This window comes from Oncorhynchus keta, chromosome 6, assembly GCF_023373465.1.
Source record: "Oncorhynchus keta strain PuntledgeMale-10-30-2019 chromosome 6, Oket_V2, whole genome shotgun sequence".
Lineage (NCBI taxonomy): Eukaryota > Metazoa > Chordata > Actinopteri > Salmoniformes > Salmonidae > Oncorhynchus > Oncorhynchus keta.
Window position 1 is genome coordinate 24,772,387 of NC_068426.1, and position 21,490 is coordinate 24,793,876.

Here is a 21,490-nt window from a genome sequence, read left to right on the forward strand (position 1 = left end):
GATGGCAGAATGCTAAACTGTTGCAGTGACATTTACTGTAAGATAAAACGTTTCTGTAAGACAAAAACTATGACATGTAAAACAGATTGTTTTAATTTAATAGGGCTTATTGTTTTGCATTTATTTTTCTCAAACCTACAGGCAACACTGCCAGCGAATTCTGACACATTGTCTGCTTCCAGTGGTAGCCATACATGTTTCAATGCAAAATATCAACTGTCTGTTCAACTGTTCAATTCCACTGTAGTTATAAACCACACTTCCTTTCTACTGCACAGAGCAAAATACTTGAAATAATAACCTATTGAATAAGCCCAATTAAATGAGAGATACATATGGTCATTTGTTGTAAGCTATGTCTACTTCGGGAATATGAATCCATCATGGTCAGAAAAGGAAAGCTATTTATTCCGCAATGGTTATGAAAATATGTAGGCTATTATGTTTCTAAATAAATTATTTTGTCTACTTTAGACATTTGAAATTACAGTATTCAGACGTAAGCCACAGAAGTAGCCTGCATCTGTCTGGTCCGCCATTAATAAACTGAAACAACATTAATTTATCTTCTTCTTGAACGTTGCTTTAGAGAATTTGGCAGTACGTCCAATCTGCCTCACAACCGCAGACGTTTAACCATGCCAGCCCAGGGCCTCCACATCCGGCTTCGTCACCTGCGGGATCGTATGAGATAGTTGATGGGTTTGCACAACCGAAGAATTTCTGCACCAGCTGTAAGAAACGGTCTCAGTGAACTTCATCTGCTTGCTCGTTGACCAGGGTCAGTGAGCAACTGCTCACCTTCGATGGCCGATGGTACGCTGGAGAAGTGTGCTCTTCATGGATGAATCCCTGTTTCAACTGTTCCGGGCAGATGGCCGACAGCGTGTATAGCCCACTGAGGGGTTTGCTGATGTCAACGTTGTGAACAGAGTGCCCCATGGTGGCGGTGGATTTATGGTATAGGCAGGCATAAGCTACTGACAACAAAGACAATTGCATTTTATCGATGGCAATTTGAATGCACAGAGATACCGTGAAGAAATCCTGAGGCCCATTGTTGTGCCAATCATCCACTGCCATCACCTCATGTTTCAGCATGATAATGCACAACCCATGTCACACGGATCTGTACACAATTCCTGGAAGCTGGAAGTTCTTCGATGGTCTTGTAATGGGAATTTTAATGTTTGTGTTTTTCTTATAACTCATTTCTGTGTTCTATTCATGTTCTGTTCTATAAACCAATTTCTGTGTTCATGCAAGTGGCTGACTGAACGAATCCTCACTATCAGTAGCTGTAACTTGGCAGTACGCCCAGACCTTGTTTTTAAGACTGAAAGATATCTCAGCTTAGAGAGAAGAAGCATCGTGAGGTATTGGTCTGTCACATGTTATGAACCAGTATTGGTCGGTCACATGGATGAAACAAAATGGTAATGATTTATTCATCATGCTAAATCATGCAAATATAACTTGCCTGTGTATAGCCGTATATAAAACAACTGCTTGGAGTGCCCAGGTAGAGCTCCCGATTGACATATGTACTCTGGTGTATTTAGTTGGTTGGAACCTCTCCACCACACTGACAAATAAACAATGATTAATTTCAGATTGACTTCGAGTGTCCTTGTGTAAGAATTTCAACAACAGTCTGTATACTCACTAGACATATCACCAATTGAGCATGTTTGGAATGCTCTGGATAGACGTGTACGTCTGTGTGTTCTGGTTACTGCCAATATCTAGTAACTTCGCACAGCCATTGAAGAGGAGTGGGACAACATTCCACAGGCCACAATCAACAGCCTGATCAACTCTATGCAAAGGAAATGTGTCACGCTGCATGAGGCAAATGGTGGTCATACTTGATCCTGCCAGGTTTTCTGATCCACGCCCCTACCTTTTTTATGTACAGTATCTGTGACCAACAGATACATATCTTTATTCCCAATCATGTGAAATCCATAGATTAGGGCCTAATGAAGTTATTTCAATTGACTGATTTCCTTATATGAACTCAGTCAAATAGTTGAAATTGTTCAATGTTGTGTTTATATTTTTGTTCTGTGTAGTTGACATTTCACTTAGGTCAATTGCCGAAGAAATTAGACTTGGTAACAACCACTCCAAAGCTCATTAGTGAAGTTCATCAGTGCATGTGTCAGGTTGCAGGTTCCTAAGATCCCAGGCCACCACACAGACAAGGTTATACAGGTTTAAATGGATTTTAATGTAACAGAAGCTCTGTGTTCACACCATTCACATACACTCACACCTGTCCAAATGCTCAGTCCTAGAGATATAGTTTATGTTGCTGGAGGTCCTGAAAATGGCCGCCGCTACCACCCATCGGTCACTCATCTGCCGTTGGTTTGTTTGTTCATCGGTAGTCATTTGGCAGTGATTCCTGTTGTCATCATGCGTCTGTGGCACACGGCCAACTGCCGTCTCCAAGGAGACTAGCCAAGGGGTCTTTTTAATAAATCTATTAAAAAGCACAGAAGGGAGAAAGAGAGGCACTGCAAAATCATTGAAATTCATGCAGATTAGAACTAGGCATGCACGATATGTTAAATAAAAGATCAATGCAAACTAAAAAAAAGTAATTAATACACACAAAAAGGCTGGTCTCCAATTATTGGAAAAACAGGGAGGGCAACACGTGACACACGCGCACACACGCACCACATAGCCTACACTCATCGTCTTTGTTGAGATTGCTATCTTTGGATGTCCCCACTTCTGCTGAACTAATTTATTGAAGTGGTTCTCTAAGCTGGTGAGGGGAGTGTGTATCAGTGATAACACTACAACTCAGTATGCTTAAATAATAAAAAGTAACACAATAAAATAACAATATCGAGGCTATATACAGCAGGTATATAGCCTCGTTATTGTTATTTTATTGTGTTACTTTTTATTATTTTTTACTTTAGTTTATTTGGTAAACATTTTCTTATTAACTCTTCTTGAACTGCACTGTTGGTTAATCAGTTGATCACGTAATACTAATTACAGAGAATCTTTGATAAAAAAAACTATAAGTCTTCAATTTAATGATTGTAAAGACACGACAGTGGGCTGTCACCAGGAAGTGACATCACACTGACCTCTCACCTCTTACACTCTACTCTGATTTGGTATAGCCTTTGAGCAAGATCATCACATAGATATAAACCTACTGAAAATAACCGGTAGTTAATTTTTTTATTTTTTATTTTTTATTTCACCTTTATTTAACCAGGTAGGCTAGTTGAGAACAGGTTCTCATTTGCAACTGCGACCTGGCCAAGATAAAGCATAGCAGTGTGAACAGACAACACAGAGTTACACATGGAGTAAACAATTAACAAGTCAGTAACACAGACAAAAAAAGGGGAGTCTATATACAATGTGTGCAAAAGGCATGAGGAGGTAGGCGAATAATTACAATATTGCAGATTAACACTGGAGTGATAAATGATCAGATGATCATGTACAGGTAGAGATATTGGTGTGCAAAAGAGCAGAAAAGTAAATAAATAAAAACTGTGGGGATGAGGTAGGTGAAAATGGGTGTGCTATTTATCAATAGATTATGTACAGCTGCAGCGATCGGTTAGCTGCTCAGCTAGCTGATGTTTGAAGTTGGTGAGGGAGATAAGTCTCCAACTTCAGCGATTTTTGCAATTCGTTCCAGTCACAGGCAGCAGAGTACTGGAACGAAAGGCGGCCGAATGAGGTGTTGGCTTTAGGGATGATCAATGAGATACACCTGCTGGAGCGCGTGCTACGGATGGGTGTTGCCATCGTGACCAGTGAGCTGAGATAAGGCGGAGCTTTGCCTAGCATGGCCTTGTAGATGACCTGGAGCCAGTGGGTCTGGCGACGAATATGTAGCGAGGGCCAGCCGACTAGAGCATACAAGTCGCAGTGGTGGGTAGTATAAGGTGCTTTAGTGACAAAACGGATGGCACTGTGATAAACTGCATCCAGTTTGCTGAGAAGAGTGTTGGAAGCAATTTTGTAGATGACGTCGCCGAAGTCGAGGATCGGTAGGATAGTCAGTTTTACTAGGGTAAGCTTGGCAGCGTGAGTGAAGGAGGCTTTGTTGCGGAATAGAAAGCCGATTCTTGATTTGATTTGACAGGGTGTGCCTTGTCAAAATCGTTGTTCCCAGGTCCTAGCCTATTTATCAACCCTGGTGTTACATTTGGATTCAAGTGGCACCTTGTAGTTGCATGTGACAATGTCAGATTTTGGTTTGAGTTATTAACATAGAAATTCACAGGTGACGTTCAAACATGTAATTACAAAACATTAGCTACATAGAGGAGAATAAAAACATGTATTAGCATCAGTCCTTGTTCTAATTGTGTAATAACTGATAGCACTACGACCTTATTACCTTATAATTACATAGTAACACCTATGTAACTACTATGTTATTACTAAAATTATTATTGTGCAGTTATAGTAATAGGGACAACTTATTTAAGGTAAAGTGTTACGAAGTTTTAAAAGTGTGTTATATTAGATGAAGTGCCCTTTAATATAGACCACATGGAGAATTCAACAAATATGATTATCTAATATGAATAAAGACTTGGTAAAGTGCCAAAGTTCTGCATTTTGACATAACCCTCCGTGACATAGCCCTCTGACTCATAGGAAGATTTTAACTCACTCAACCCCAACATTTCTCTAAGTTTTCACCATCATTGTAAAACCCTAGGTTATTTGTTGCTTTGAGAAAGTCATTTCTGAAGATTTTAATATTAGTTATTAATTTACGTCTGTACCTCATTTTAAGGTCAACCGTGTTACATGAACTGAACTCTGGTGTAAATATGGTATTAATATTCCTTTATACATACAGTGCCTTGCGAAAGTATTCGGCCCCCTTGAACTTTGCGACCTTTTGCCACATTTCAGGCTTCAAACATAAAGATATAAAATTATATATTTTTTGTGAAGAATCAACAACGAGTGGGACACAATCATGAAGTGGAACGACATTTATTGGATATTTATATTTTTTAACAAATCATAAACTGAAAAAGTGGGCGTGCAAAATTATTCAGCCCCTTTACTTTCAGTGCAGCAAACTCTCCCCAGAAGTTCAGTGAGGATCTCTAAATGATCCAATGTTGACCTAAATGACTAATGATGATAAATACAATCCACCTGTGTGTAATCAAGTCTCCGTATAAATGCACCTGCACTGTGATAGTCTCAGAGGTCCGTTAAAAGTGCAGAGAGCATCATGAAGAACAAGGAACACACCAGGCAGGTCCGAGATACTGTTGTGAAGAAGTTTAAAGCCGGATTTGGATACAAAAAGATTTCCCAAGCTTTAAACATCCCAAGGAGCACTGTGCAAGCGATAATATTGAAATGGAAGGAGTATCAGACCACTGCAAATCTACCAAGACGTGGCCGTCCTGCTAAACTTTCAGCTCATACAAGGAGAAGACTGATCAGAGATGCAGCCAAGAGGCCCATGATCACTCTGGATGAACTGCAGAGATCTACAGCTGAGGTGGGAGACTCTGTCCATAGGACAACAATCAGTCGTATATTGCACAAATCTGGCCTTTATGGAAGAGTGGCAAGAAGAAAGCCATTTCTTAAAGATATCCATAAAAAGTGTCGTTTAAAGTTTGCCACAAGCCACCTGGGAGACACACCAAACATGTGGAAGAAGGTGCTCTGGTCAGATGAAACCAAAATTGAACTTTTTGGCAACAATGCAAAACGTTATGTTTGGCGTAAAAGCAACACAGCTCATCACCCTGAACACAACATCCCCAACGTCAAACATGGTGGTGGCAGCATCATGGTTTGGGCCTGCTTTTCTTCAGCAGGGACAGGGAAGATGGTTAAAATTGATGGGAAGATGGATGGAGCCAAATACAGGACCATTCTGGAAGAAAACCTGATGGAGTCTGCAAAAGACCTGAGACTGGGACGGAGATTTGTCTTCCAACAAGACAATGATCCAAAACATAAAGCAAAATCTACAATGGAATGGTTCAAAAATAAACATATCCAGGTGTTAGAATGGCCAAGTCAAAGTCCAGACCAGAATCCAATCGAGAATCTGTGGAAAGAACTGAAAACTGCTGTTCACAAATGCTCTCCATCCAACCTCACTGAGCTCGAGCTGTTTTGCAAGGAGGAATGGGAAAAAATGTCCGTCTTTCGATATGCAAAACTGATAGAGACATACCCCAAGCGACTTACAGCTGTAATCGCAGCAAAAGGTGGCGCTACAAAGTATTAACTTAAGGGGGCTGAATAATTTTGCACGCACAATTTTTCAGTTTTTGATTTGTTAAAAAAGTTTGAAATATCCAATAAATGTCGTTCCAATTCATGATTGTGTCCCACTTGTTGTTGATTCTTCACAAAAAAATACAGTTTTATATCTTTATGTTTGAAGCCTGAAATGTGGCAAAAGGTCACAAAGTTCAAGGGGGCCGAATACTTTCGCAAGGCACTGTATATTTTTTGGAAACGTTGAATATCTAATATTCAAATCATAGTGTAAAAGCGGTGAGCTGGTTCTACTCTATTCAGCAATTTTTTGGTGTTTTATGGTGTAAAACTGAATGCGTCGAGCGTCAAAAGACAACCCTGTTACCCATAGATAGACAGGCTAGACACGTTTTAGCAATGACATTTCTTGCGTAGCTTGCATACAATTGCCACTCCCTGTTGCACACAATAGGCTTCCATTCCCCTTGTCACAAGGGGATTTATAGCTGATTTCAGATGAAATCGTCAACCCTGTTACTATATTTGAGACTTTAATAGGCATTTACTAGTAGTAATTTTTTCGTTTAACCTCTTGAGATGGTTCATTCATTTTTTTATATAGTTGAACATGTGCTGTTTTTGACAGAATGTTAAGAATAGGTGTATTTGTTTTACCAAGTTACATTGGTGGAATGACCAATTCTGTATGGCACACCATTGAAGAAGTGCAGGGAAAGGCATGCACACAATTATAGAGACTGTACCTAATCACACTGTTGGCTTTCCAAACACTTAAATATTGCTCTTAAGACGGGTCCATAAGTGCTTTATATTGATTATAAATTGAGTCGGTTTACTTGCCTATTCTATAAGCGTAGATGTGTATTCCTCTGGTCTGCTTGTGCTTGTATACTAGCAAACGTGACCACTTTCCCGAAGCGTTTTACCAGTTTTGCCACCGCATGTGCTATATTCACCCCTCAAACTTACTCAACAGTGACCCCAGCGTTGAGCTGAGTGCAACTGCAGATCTGGGTCACGGTACCATTATAACAGACGTCACACTGCTTGCATAGCTAGTATCACTATGTCCTGATTCAGCTCACACCGATGCTCGAACCCAGGACTTCTGCTTTGCTAGCACACCTGACCGCCCTCCCGAAGTGTCTTACCCGTCGCGTCACACGAAAAGCTAACAATTCAGTGGCGCAAGTGAGGACACTTTAGGCTGGTCAGGCAATTGATACTAAGTGCAGCACTGTCTACCTCTTTCATTCCTGAGTGTCATTAATCAATCCACTTTCCAGACTTGCTATTCACAATCATCAAATTATTTCCTTTTCAGTTTGATATTACAGCCTGTTTGATGTTAAACCTCTGTATTACAGGGAAAGGGGGATAACTAGTCAACTGAATGCCTCCAACTGAAATGTGTCTTCCTTATTTAACCCAACCCCTCTGAATCAGAGAGGTGCGCCTTCAGTGCCCGGGGAACTGCCCTGCCTTGCTCAGGGACAGAACGACAAATTTTTGGATCAACTCAGGGATTTGATCCAACAACCTTTCGGTTATTGGCCCAACGCTCTAACCACTAGGCAACCTGCCACTCCAATGAGATGAGCAGTGTCAGAGATGAGCAGAGTGTCTATTTACGTCATGTCAGCCATATCAGAGTGCAGTTAAAGCAGTCATAACCCCTCCCATACAGGCAGAAGCATGTCTGACCCGGTTCGATTTAATAACAGAGAGAGAGAGAGAGAGAGAGAGAGAGAGAGAGAGAGAGAGAGAGTTGGTCTAAGAATCACTGTTTTGGCGCTTTCCTGGAGCTCAAGACAATTTCAAAGGCTTTCAGCACAGCTCATAATAGTCGGTGAGTAACCATCCTTTACCAAAGAAAGGAGTTTCAGAGGCTGTTGGTCCGTTTCAGAAGCTCTTTGCCAGGTCGCAGTTGTAAATGAGAACTTGTTCTCAACGAGCCTAAATTGAGGTGAAATAATAAAATAATAAAAAATGTACGACTGGTACTCTGAAGTATCCATTGTACAAACCTACAACGCTGATCTCTGGTGGACAAATCAGAGGCTTTCTGTCAACTGACTAGCCAGCAGACGGACTGGCAAACATAGAGAGGGACAACAAAGGCATGTACTCATAAATATGTAAATTGCAATTTATTTTCGAATGAGTGGTTGTTCATGTTCAATGTATTGGCATTTCTATGAGTTTAGTCTAGTCAACTGCATATGGACTTGAATCCACTCTGAGTTTCCCGCTCTTGAGGGGTCCCCATCCCCTTTCTTTGTCTACCAAGCTGTCATATCGGTTTCATCCGCTAGGGACTTTTTCTTTGTATCATGTAGTAACCATTGTTTGACCGTTTATGTAATTCTGTGATTGATTAACTTAGTTAGTAAATAATTAATAAGTGACTAATCGATAAGATATGAAAATATTGGAAGAGTCAATTCAGGAAATAAAGACTCATGTACCACTCGTACATTTTTCTGTGGTGCCCCGACTTCCTAGTTAATTAAAGTTACATGGGCTAGGCAGAATACTGCCCCCTTTGGATGAATTGCGTGCCCATAGTAAACTGAAACAAAATCTGTCCAAAATTGCTAATATATGCATATAATAATTATTGGATAGAAAACACTCTAAAGCTTCTAAAACCGTTTGAATTATGTCTGTAAGTATAGCAGAACTCACAGGGCAGGCAATCTCCCAAACTATTTTTGGGAGCCTGAAACTTGGGGCAATTTTGACGTCATCCCCCCCACCCTTCCCAACCAGCTATGGATCTGGAGACACTTTCTATGTCTTCCACTAGATGTCCTCATTCAGTACAGCATTTAATTGTGCAAATCCCGCGAGTTTTGACCCCTTTGGGAGGCGACTTAGTGGATGTCGCGAGAAAATACCTGGAGACTAGAGCAAGCATTTAGGACAGACCTTCCTTTGTTCCAGAATGCCTCAGAAGAAGCACGTTTGTCCGATAGATTTGAGAATGGTTTTGTACGTTTGGAACATCCTAAAGCTTGATTCTGCACTTAGTTTGACCAGTTTAGTCGACATATAATATGTAATTTTGAAGTTTTGATGCGCAACTGTTCGGGACCAGAAGTAATTTTGGATGCATTTCAGCTGGAACTTGAAGCATATGCTAATACAAAGACACACGACTTCAAACCAAACAATGTTTTGGGTAAGTATGACTCCTTCCACTACATTCTGATCGAAGATCATGAAAGGTAAGGGAATATTTATGTTGTAATTTTGTGTTTCTGTTGACTCCAACATAGCGGAGAAATATTGCTTATGTCTGAGCGCCGTCTCAGATTATTGAATAGTGAACGATTTCCGTAACGTTAAAAAGAAATGTGACAAAGCGATTGCATTAAGAAGCAGTGTATCTTTCTAACTATATGTAGAACATGTATATTTAGTCAAAGTTTATGATGTGTATTGCTGTTATCTGACGTTATCTGGCGGAGCTATCTATAATTTCTCATTTTTTAGCATTTTCTGAACATGGCGTCAATGTAAACGGAGATTTATGGATATTGGCATATTATTGAAAAAAACATAAATGTACTGTGTAACATGTCCTATTACTGTCATCTGATGAAGATTTTCAAAAGGTTAGTGAATTATTTTTCTTTTAATCCTGCGTTTGTGATTGCATCTTTTGTTCGACAAAATGGCTACATATCGTCTGTGTCTTTGTGGTGGTTTGATATAAATATGTGCCATGTTTTCGCCATAAAACATTGTAGAAATCTGACACGCTGGGTAGATGAACAAGGTGTGTATCTTTCATTTGAGCTATTGGACTTGTTAATGTGTGGAAGTTAAATATTTCTAAGAATATTTTTGCATTCTGTGCGCCACTGTTTCAGTTAAGCGGGGGGTGGTACACCTTGGGGAACCTGTACCGTTAACACATTAATTACGTAATTAAATTACACATAGAGAATTGATTAAATATAACAGTCTCCACATTTAATGATTGTCTGACGCTAAGACACTACACATACTGACCAGCTCACATAGACAGAAGCTTGTTACATGGCAGACCAATCCAAACTCATCTCTCGGCATGTCCAGCCCACTCATTATCTCAGCCAATCATGGCTAGCGGGAAGGTTGCTGACTTTTTATGTGGCTAAACCAACTAGGTTCGTAATTTATCAATTTTATTCATATTTACATATTTACATATTTACAGCACATGAAAGTTCACATGCTCAAGAAGGCAATTTTGCCCATAAAAACACATTTAGATTTAAAAATGTTCAAATGGCTCTCCTTTGAAGTAGTGACGTGTGACATACACCAAGTTTCCTGAAACAAGTCACATATTTGACCGCAGGACAATAAATATGAATAGCTGGCACTTAACTGTACAAGGTTGTAAACAAGCAGGAAACCATGCACCCGGAGGCTGCTTTTCTCGTCACTAGTGATTTTAATTCTGTGTCATTAAGCCATGTGATGCCCAATTTCCATCAACTCATCTCTTTCGCCACTAAAGGCGATAAAGTTCTAGACCACAGTTACTCTACCCACAAGCAAGCATACAAGGCCCTCCCTTATCCCGCCTTCGTCAAATCAGAACATGACTCTATACTCCTGCTTCCTGTCCACAGAAGTAGAAGCTCAAACAGGAAGTACCCATGACACGCTCCGTAGAGAAATTATGCTTTGAATCGGAGGCTATGCTACATAACTTCTTTGCTGCTTTGCCAAGAATGCTGTTTATAGACTACAGCTCAAAATTCACCACCATTGTCCCATCCAAGCTCATCACCAAGCTGGGGACCCTTGGACTGAACACCTCCCTCTGCAACTGGAATGTGGACTTCCTGACGAGACAGCCCCAGGTGGTGAGGGTCGGCCACGCTGACCCTCAACACTTTGCCCTATAGATTTTTGTGCTTAGTCCCCTTCTGTACTCTCTGTTCACCCACGACAGCGTGCCCATGCATGTCTCCAACACCATCATCAAGTTTGCTGACGACATGGCGGTGGTAGGCCTAATCCCCGGCAAAGATGAGACAGCCTAGAGAGAGGAGGTCAGTGACCCGGCGGTGTGGTGCCAGGACAATAACCTCTCCCTTAATATCAGTAAGGACAAGGAGCTGATCGTAGACTACAGGAAATCATGGGGCTACAGTGGAGCGTGTTGAGAGCTTCAGTTCCTCTGTGTCCAAATCACTAAGAACTTAAAATGGTCCACACATGGTCTACAGCTGCACCATTGAGAGCATATTGGCTGCATCACTGCTTGGTATAGCAACTGCGCTGCCCTCGATCACATGGTGCTACACACGGTGATGCGGACTGTGGACAACTCAGTACATCCCTAGGGCTGAGATCGCCGCCATCCCTGCCAGCTCCCTGCCAACATGCAGTGTGTAAGGAAGGCCCGAAAAATGGTTTAAGACTTCAGCCAAGCCATAGACTGTTCTCTATGCTTCTGCATGGTAAGCAGTACCCAAGCAACAAGTCTGACACAAACAGGCTCCTGAACAGCTTCTATCCCGAAGCCATAAGCCTACTAAATAGCGAACAAATTGGCATGGACCCTTTAATTTTATTTTTACTCTGACCCTATGCACACTCATAGGACTCTACACACACTCACACTAACACGACAACACACACACCCACATACTGTAACACACACACACATTCATACTGACTCTACACACATGCACACACACTCACATATAATCATCACATATGCTGCTGCTACTCTGTTTATCATATATCCTGATGCCTAGTCACCTTAACCCTACTGTACAGACTACCAGTCAAACGTTTCAGAACACCTAATCATTCAAGGGTTTTTCTTTATTTGTACTATTTCCTACATGGTAGAAAATAGGGGGGTACTGTCACGTTCTGACCTTAGTTCCTTTTTTATGTCTCTATCTTGGTTTGGTCAAGGTGTGTGTTGGGGTGGGCATTCTATGTTTTTCATTCAATGTTTTGTTCTGTGTGTTGTATTTCTATGCGTCTGGCCTGGTATGGTTCCCAATCAGAGGCAGCTGTCAATCGTTGTCTCTGATTGAGAACAATACTTAGGTAGCCTGTTCCCACCTGTGTTTGTGGGTAGTTGCTTTCTGTTTTTGTGTCTGCACCAGACAGAACTGTTTCGGTTGTTCTCTTTGTTGTTTTTAGAATTCAGTGTTCAGTTCCAAATAAAAAGATGAACACGTACCACACTGCACCTTGGTCCTCACCTTGTACATAGCTTACTTACTTTCTTGTGTTCTTCTTATTTCTATTTCTTGTCATTTTTTGTTCTACTTCTCTTCATTTTATAGTACTACTGATATTGATTACTGTATTGTTGTAAAAGAGCTTGCAAGAAAGGCTTTTCACTGTACTGTGCAGATGACAATAACATTTTAACGTGAGTTACATTTCTACAGCGAAAGTGTCTTGAGATGGTCATAACATGGATCATTTAGCTATTCGATTTTGAATTTTAGGACCCCTTTCGGTTTAAAATAAAATGAAAAAACAATTAGATAAATATAGAATTTGGCCTTTATGTAACATTCGTCATTCGAATGAGACCAAGCTGCAGCGTGGTAGGTGTACATTTTCCTTAATATATAAATGTTCACCAAAAAAAAGAAAAACGAAAAGCTTAGGAGTGCAACCCATGCAGCAAACAAAGACAAGATCCCACAACAGAAAGTGGGAAAAATTGCTGCTTAAGTATGTAAGAGACAACAATAGACAGCTGCCTCTGATTGGCATCCATATTCGGCCAAAAACAAAGAAATAGACAACATAGAATGAATGCCCACGCAACTCACACCCTGACCTAACCAAATAGAGAAATAAAACGGCTCTCTAAGGTCAGGGCGTCGCTGGAGGCTCCGTGCCCTGGATTTTCACTGCAGGCTCCGGGCCATGGATCATCACTGGAGGCTTCGTGCCATGGATTATCACTGGAGGCTTCGTGCCATGGATCATCACTGGAGGCTCCGGGCCATGGATCATCACTAGAGGCTTCGTGCCATGGACCACCACTACAGGCTCTGGGCCATGGATCATCACTGGAGGCTTCATGCCATGGATCACCACTAGAGGATTTATACGTGGAGCCGGAACAGGTCTCATCGGACTGAGGAGACTTACTGGAGGCTTGGTGCGTGGAGTTGACACAAGGCTTACCAGGCTGGGGAGAGATACTGGAGGCCTGGTACAGTGAACCGGACGGAACAGGTTTCACTGGACTGGGGAGATGCACTGGAAGCCTGGTACGTTGAACAGGCACCGGATAAACTGGGCCGTAGAGGCGCACTGGAGGTCTTGAGCTGGCACAACCCGTCCTGGCTAGATGCCCACTTCTGTCCGGCAAATGTGGGGCGCTGGCACAGAGCGCACCGGCCTGTAAATGCTCACTGGAGACACCGTGCGCATCACCGCATAACACCGCATAACACGGTGCCTGACTAGTCACACGCTCCCCACGGTAAGCATGGCAAGGTGGGGGTAGAGCCATGGCTCAGGCCCAAAGAATTTTTGCGGGCTGCCTCTCGTGCTTGCTTTGTTGGTGTAACTCCTCGTAATGTCGCCGTTCCCCTTTCGCTGCCTCCATCTCCTCCTTTGGTGGCCGATACTCTCCGGCTCTTGTCCAGGGTCCTGCTCCCTCCAGGATTTCTTCCCAGGTCCAGTCCTCCTGACCACGCTGCTTGGTCCGTTGGTGGTGGAATCTTCTATAACGTCTGTCGTTTGAATGAGACCAAGGTGCAGCGTGGTAGGCGTACATTTTCTTTAATATATAAATGTTCTAAAAAAAATACAATAAACAACTCCACGAACGAAAAGCTTAGGAGTGCAACCCAGGCAAAACAAAAAAAGACAAGATCCCACAACAGAAAGTGGGAAAAAGGGCTGCCTAAATATGATCCCCAATCAGAGACAACAATAGACAGCTGCCTATGATTGGGAACCATACTCGGCCAAAAACAAAGAAATAGACAACATAGAATGCCCACCCAAATCACACCCTGACCTAACCAAATAGAGAAATAAAACGGCTCTCTAAGGTCAGGGCGTGACACTTTACTACTATAGCCCATAGAAACGCATTGAATAACACATTCATGGCAAAAAGAAAAGTAAAAAATTAAGTTTCTCTTTGCTGTCACAAAACTACCTCAATACTTCCATTAATTTCTATGGATTACCTTCAGACAAGTCCCATGACACTTGTGGGGGTTGTAGAAGACGTTTTCATGAGAAGACCGATTTTCGGGATGTCTCATGGTCTGACAAAAACCGCTGTAGCTCGACCACCTTCCATCACAGATGTGGAAGGCCGGCAGTTGCAGTCGATTGAGACGCAGATATCTCTAGCTTAAATGTAAGAATTTAAATGGGGATTTTTTTGTTATGTTACTTAGATTGACACACAGGATTTTAATGAATCCACAGATGGTCAGGACATACACTTATTGGTGCTGATAGAAAATGATTGTGACACCGATACAAAGTAATCAATTTCAGGATTACCACAAATCAGAGTTGTTTTGATTACCCAACCAGTTGACTAAGAAAATAGTATTTTGTTCTGTATTACAGACCAGGTCTTCAATAAATGTCTTATTTTACACCTTTAGAAATCCTACTCATTGGACTGTTACAGTATTAGCAGTAAAAAAGGTAATTACAATTCACATATATAATTTATATCACTTAAACAAACACAAATAAAGCCTCAACTTCTTTTCCCCTCGGTGTCCTCGCTGCTTTACAGTGGCAAAATTAATGGGTGTACTCTTTTCGAGCATTGTTTATCAACTCTTAAGAAGTTTAATTATTTAAAGCAGTGAAAAAGTCAATATTTTCCTGGCGCCGCCATCTCTTTGCCCAGTGTAACTGGGCCTCTTGGGCCATCCAGTGTTCCTGTCCTAACAACTTCAGGCAATGGGCATCCATCCTTTGGCAGGGCTCCTGTGCCAGCTGCCTTTGCCAACCACCGGAATGTCCTGTCCTCCTCCTCCTTTTCTGGCTGCGTAGACTGGGTAGACTTCCCTCTTCTACCCCCGGTTGAGGAGCAGAGCAAGAGTAAAAATGCACTTTTAATTGGCAAATGTGGGTCTGTTTGGCTCATTTCCTTGTAATGTGAACTTCCTATGTCTCTTGGCAATGAGCTGGCAAGGCACAATCCACAATCGGGCCTGGTCCTCCCACTCTTGACATTTCTCTTTAATAAGAGATGAACAACACTGGTCATGTTCGATAAAGGTAGTTAAAGACGCAAATAAATGGCCAGACGCAGTGTTTGTTGACCTTTGATTGGCTAGCTTTCAATTAGTGTACGCTGTTTAGAGAGTGTATAGTTTTGTTGCATTCCTTAAAAGGGTAGAGCACATTATTCACTCATTCCTTGGATATTCCAGAGGCATCTAAATGTATACAGATATGAGTCACTGTCATATCAATGTATGACAGGACGGGCCTATAAAGAAACAGAAGGATATCACTCCTTGTACAGAGATGTCATACGGGATAGAAATACCTCCCGTCCACCAGAACCATACAGAATTAGGAGGAGACAAATTATGTACAAGTTAAATGAAGGCTGCTCTGACTTGATTTCCCACCGGCTAGGCAATATGTATTATTCCATAAATCGGAGCACTCCCAATTCAGCCTCCGACAGACCCTATTGTATAAAAGCATTTTACGGTCACTGCTGAATAATGAAAAAGGCCCAAACACCTGGAAGGATGTCAGGCTCGGTGGCCAACATTTTGAGCTCACCCCTGTTCCAGGGGATTGAGCTCATACTCTGAGGAGTGTCACCGTCGCCCCTCTCCAACATCACCACCACTGCTGTCCTGCCCCTACATCCTCCTCAGTTGCACATTGGTCCCTTGTCAAGCAGTGCCTAAAAGCCTCAGCGCTAATTTGGCAAACATCCGACAACACCTGCACTCACCGCATAGAGCGCCCAGGTTCTGAGGCGAGGAATGATTCAATGTGTTCTTCCATTTGTAATGGAAGCAGTGGGTTTGGAGTGTTGCGAGATGGTCTTTCCTTTCTGCAGAGCATGTGCATTAGGGTTAATATAATTCCTGAAGACAGCTGGGTTGCCTTCCAGTTCCCTTGAGCATTAACTTAATGCTGCATTAGCTGGGAAATGTAAAAACATCACATACTGATGTAATAATTGGAATCAGTGTATAACCTGCATTCGCCTGACCTGCTGCAAGCTACTAGAATGTTATTAGCAGCTCCTGCTAAGCATTGCATCATGCATGGTGAAAATAAGCTGCAGAGCAATATTCATGTGTGAAATTCAATATGAGAGGGGAGGAGGGGGAAAGGTGAAAGGAGGAACGACAAGCTTATCAAGATGACAAGAGAGAAGCAGAGGAGACGGAAAGGGGCACAAATAATCAAGCTCGCTGAACCATCATAGTGCGAAGGACACAGTCTTATTGCACTTATGCAAAGATGCGGCTAATAATAAAATGATACGGGTGCTTAAGGATGCAACGCAATCCCCCGAGGATCCAACACACAGCTGCCTCCACCTGCTGAGCAGCATCTCCCTCAGCTCTGCTTTGTCTTCTTCACTGCGTAACCATACCTGTGAACACTAGAACATCCTGCAGGCTATAATTAGCTCCGTCACCATGCACTCAAAAGCAGGGAAAATACTGTGAAAAAAAGAATAAATGCCTCTCTCATCCCCCGTTTTTTGTGATTTTTCTGAATTTGCGGCCTCTTTCTGCTTCTCTCCCTCTCTTTGTCTTTCCCTTCGTTTCTGTCTGCCACTGAGGATAAATGACGTCAAGTAAACCTTGTAAACACTAATGACAGCAATCGTGAAAACACAGGCCTGTTCCATATCGAGAGGGTCGCTCAACTTGCACCCTGACAGATGGGCTGCAGTGGGAAGAGCTTTGCGTTGTTAATGAAAAGGCAAGGTGGGGGTAGAGCCAGAGAGATAGAAGCCACATTTGAAATAGAAAGAATAACAATAGCAAGAGTACATGTGGCAGAACCAAATCCCAAAAGGAGACATCGAAACATATGTCTGATTTCAGTTCAAAGAAACAACCATTTACAAAACATAACAGTATTTTTCTTTACTGGCTACTTCAGGCTGCTAACTGACACATTATGACAGCCTCTGCCATGTACGTACAGGAAAACTGGAAGCAGTATGTCATGTTGAACACATCTGAACCCTTGTGTGGTGTTCGGATCTATGGGACCCATTTTATACATTTACAAAAAATAGGAGACAATTCATTATTTTTTAAACCTAAGACTCATTGGCCTTGGCTCATTTTCTGTGAATATCATGTAAAATAACGCATTGTCATTGAGTGCACACTGTGCACCCCCCTACACATTTATATTACATGTGTGGCGTTTGGGTCCACTGGACCCGAAGGTAGTAAAGTGTGGAAAATGTGTGTGTGTAGGTGAAAACAAGTACAAATGAAGCAAAAACGTTTCCTGTGTGCCTTCACTCCGTCTTCCTCCTCCCTGGGCCTGCTGTTCCAACATAGCACCAAGAAGCCGTCTGTCTCCCTGCCTGCCTGCCCGCTTTTCTTACACTTTTTACACTTTGTAGTGGATGAAACTACACAATGTCTTGCGAGAACCTGCACAATGTTATTACAATACATTACTTCGATACATTATTTCGATACATTGTAAAACATTAATTGTATTTACCCACACTACCTCAGCCAGGTGCAAATTGGGGGAGGGACATAATAAATAAATAGCTTTGCATGTGTGGCTCCTTACCACAAAGAATCAGTATGGCAAAAATAATCTCTGCTCAGAGGGCCTTAAAAATAATTTTTGCAGAGAGAGAAGCTAGTGCGGAAGGAGCTTCTTCCACTTTGGACGATGAAGAATTTTTCAGAACATGAGGATCATGTCTCTGTCAATATGGAGTCTGACAGTGAGTTGGAAAAAGAGGATGAGATTGACCCTCAGCCAACCCCAGGACCAGCCCGTCAGCAGCCAGCCCCAGGACCAGCCCGTCAACAACCCACTCATCAGCAGCCTGCAGGAGGTGAAATATGGATGTCAAAAATGTGTGAAATTGAATGGTCTTCCTGCCCAAGGAATGAGCCACCTGCATGGCTGCCAATGTGATATGGATGCAATCAGGGCCGACGCGGACAGTGGTTACTCATGGGCAGGACATAATGTCTTCTTTTGAACTGTTCATCCCAGACACCATACAGAAAATCATTCTGGACTGCACTCATTTGGAGGGAAGGTGTGTTTTTAGAGAGAGATGCAAGGAGATGGACCAAATTCATTTACATGCATACTTTGGGGTTCTTATCCTTGCTGCTGTTTTCAGATCCACTGAGGAATCCACAGAATCCCTGTGGGATGCAGAAACTGGCAAATAACTTTTACATGCAACAATGTCTCTGGAAAACTTCCACATTGTTTCCAGGATTATCCGCTTCGATAACCGAGACACCAGACCAGCTCGGCGGCAAAGAGACAAGCTAGCTGCAATCAGGTCAGTGTGGGACAAGTGTGAGGATCGCCTTTCCCTGTTTTTACAACCCTGGGCCCAACGTTACAGTTGATGAGCAGCTTATGCTATTTAGGGTCTGCTGCCCCTTCAGGCAGTACATACCGTCTCAACCCGTAAAATAAGGAATCAAGATCTGGGCTGCCTGTGATGCTGCTTCATCATATGCGTGGATACAGGGAAGCCAGATGGAGGAGCCCATGAGAAGATGCGGGTTGTCCTGGATGTGACACAGGGACACCGTGGCCACAAATCACATGCAATAACTTTTTTAACTTCGCACAAGCTGGGACAGGAGCTCCTCAAGAGGAAGCTGACGATGGTAGGAACAGTGCAAAAAAAAACAAGCCAGAGCTCCCGCCTCAGCTGTTGAATACACGGAACTATTCCTCTAAGTTTGTGTGCACGGCCAACACGTCCTTAGTGTCGTACATGCCAAAGAAAGGCAAAAATGTGGTACTCATGAGTACGCTGTATAGGGATGTCTGTGGCCAGGAACATCAAAAAACAGAAATCATAATAGATTACAATGCCAGAAAAGGAGGGGTGGACAATTTAGACAAGCTGGTGACTGGCTACAGCTGCAAAAGAAGAAGCCTACTCTGGCCACTTGTGATATTCCTACATCTTGGACATCTCGGCGTACAACACGTTTGTCATCTGGTTGGCTTTGAACCCAGATTGGAACAGAGGGAAACTCTGTTCTTTCTCGAGGAGCTGGGCAAGGCATTGGTAAGACCTCAAATCCATAGGCAACATATCCCAAGGACCCCAGCTTCTGCAGCCATCATGAGGAGGATTCAGGAGGAAACAAGAAGAGGCACTGCGATGTGTGTGGACCCAAGAAGGACAGGAAGACACAGTACACATGTATCAAGTGCAAGAAATACATTTGCAGCACACAAACACTGTTCCTCGTGTGGTGGTGTTTTGTTCAAATGGGGCTCATTTATAATTTCCATTAAATACTGTATGTAAAATCTGTCCTTCCAATTTGTTCAGTTCAAAGCAATAAACATCAATAGTGATGATAACCTTGTTTCATTTTTATTTGTTCAAGATTAATATGATTGATTGAAAAAGTTACATTTAATTTAAAAACAAATTAATAGCACTTTCATTGATAAATATGATCTAGTAGAGGTAAATGGCAAATATTAACCATGTATGGTGTCTATATTGCTTGTAATTGATATAAGTCAACATTTAAGTATGAAGTATTTTTACGTAAATTGTTATGGCTGTATTGTTTTAAAAACCCAATAAAGTTGTGGGTCCATCAGACCCGCGAACATTGGGTGAATAACAAAAACATGAACACCACAGAGGAACCGTTGTCATTTGCATCAATGTAGCTCATGGATGTAGCCTATTTCACAACAAAATATAATAAACATGGGTTCGGATTAGAAAGGTGGAAGAAATGTGTTTGATGTCAGCCGCCATGCTGATTGCCACAGTTCTCATCTCTAATCTCTAATGGCCATAGCAGCTAAATACAAGGTGCCACAGGGGCGTCCGCTTGTCGACCAAGTACAAGAGCATAAGAAATCAGCTGCTGAAATATGGATGTGCCTGTGTGGCCTTGAAGATACTGGCACCCGCTCTCAGTGCAGAGAAAAACAGGTTCTCTCTATTAATAACAAAGGAACACAGTATGGGGAGATGTTTTTGTACAGTAGGCCTACAGTATGGAAGGCCATCCATAGATGAGTGAGTGACTTACTGACAGGCAAAATGCCGTCAGTAAGTACGAGAGATTGCGACTCGTCAATTTCTTACATTCGCCAGCAAAATCAATGTTGTTTCAGTTCAATATAACTTTTCCAAAGACTTGCGTTTCCTTTTGTTTCTTCTCTCTTTTCAAATTCATTTTTTTTGTTGTCTAAAAAGGACAATGGTTTCTGTCAGAGAGAAACACTGCTTCCTTTCTTGTGTTCCCCAACCTCATAATCCTTGGTTCAATGTGAGCAATAACAGGCAAAGTATCATCGAGCAGATGTTGTAAGTTCTCATTTTGTTTGCTTCACAGGAGTGCAGAGGGAATTGGGAAGACAGTCACACTGCTGCAACAGATGAAACAGCTGGCCCTGGTCTCGCACTGAGAAATATTAGTCAGTAATATATTGCACGTTTCTCAATAGGAGTCAGCCATCAACTCTATTGTCTTCAGATTTACTCATAGATTCAACTCATTTTTTTAACCTTTGACTCAGCTCTGACTCATATTCAGTGGAAGCCCATCTACTGTAAAGGTAAAGCTCTAACAAACATTATCCCTCATGGGGAATCAGATACATTAAAAAAAGGAAAAGAACAGGTTAATCTAAAGATTATTTTCATGCTTATTGCAGTAGTTTGATGCTGGTCAATATAAAGCCACTGTTGAAAATATGAAACTGCTCGTCAATGGAAGGAGAGCTGCTTTGAAGTCTGGTCTTATCAGCCAAATCATTGTCGATTGTATCTGTGTGATCGTTCTGTGTTGCCAGACTTATTGAACTACCATTGTGCAGAATCAATCCCCCACCTGGCACTGAACAGCTGCAAGGATTCTCACTTTTAAACCCAATTGGCTGCTTGAGCTTTTGTGACAATTAATTGGCTATTCAATAATAATAATAGTAATAATAATTATTATTATTATTATTTGACCTTTATTTTAACAGGGAGTCATGCTGAGACTAAGGTCTC

At 42.0% G+C, this 21,490-nt stretch overlaps 1 long non-coding RNA gene across 2 annotated transcripts in view; it reads right to left on the minus strand.

Annotated features, from left to right (window-relative positions):
- Window positions 1-2,223: 2,223 nt before the first annotated feature.
- LOC118385667 (uncharacterized) overlaps window positions 2,224-21,490 on the minus strand; it is a 51,174-nt gene continuing 31,907 nt past the window's right edge. For both annotated transcript variants that reach the window (XR_008139340.1, XR_008139339.1), the window contains one exon: window positions 2,224-2,488. This is a non-coding gene — a long non-coding RNA (uncharacterized LOC118385667). The remainder of the gene's footprint in view (window positions 2,489-21,490) is intronic.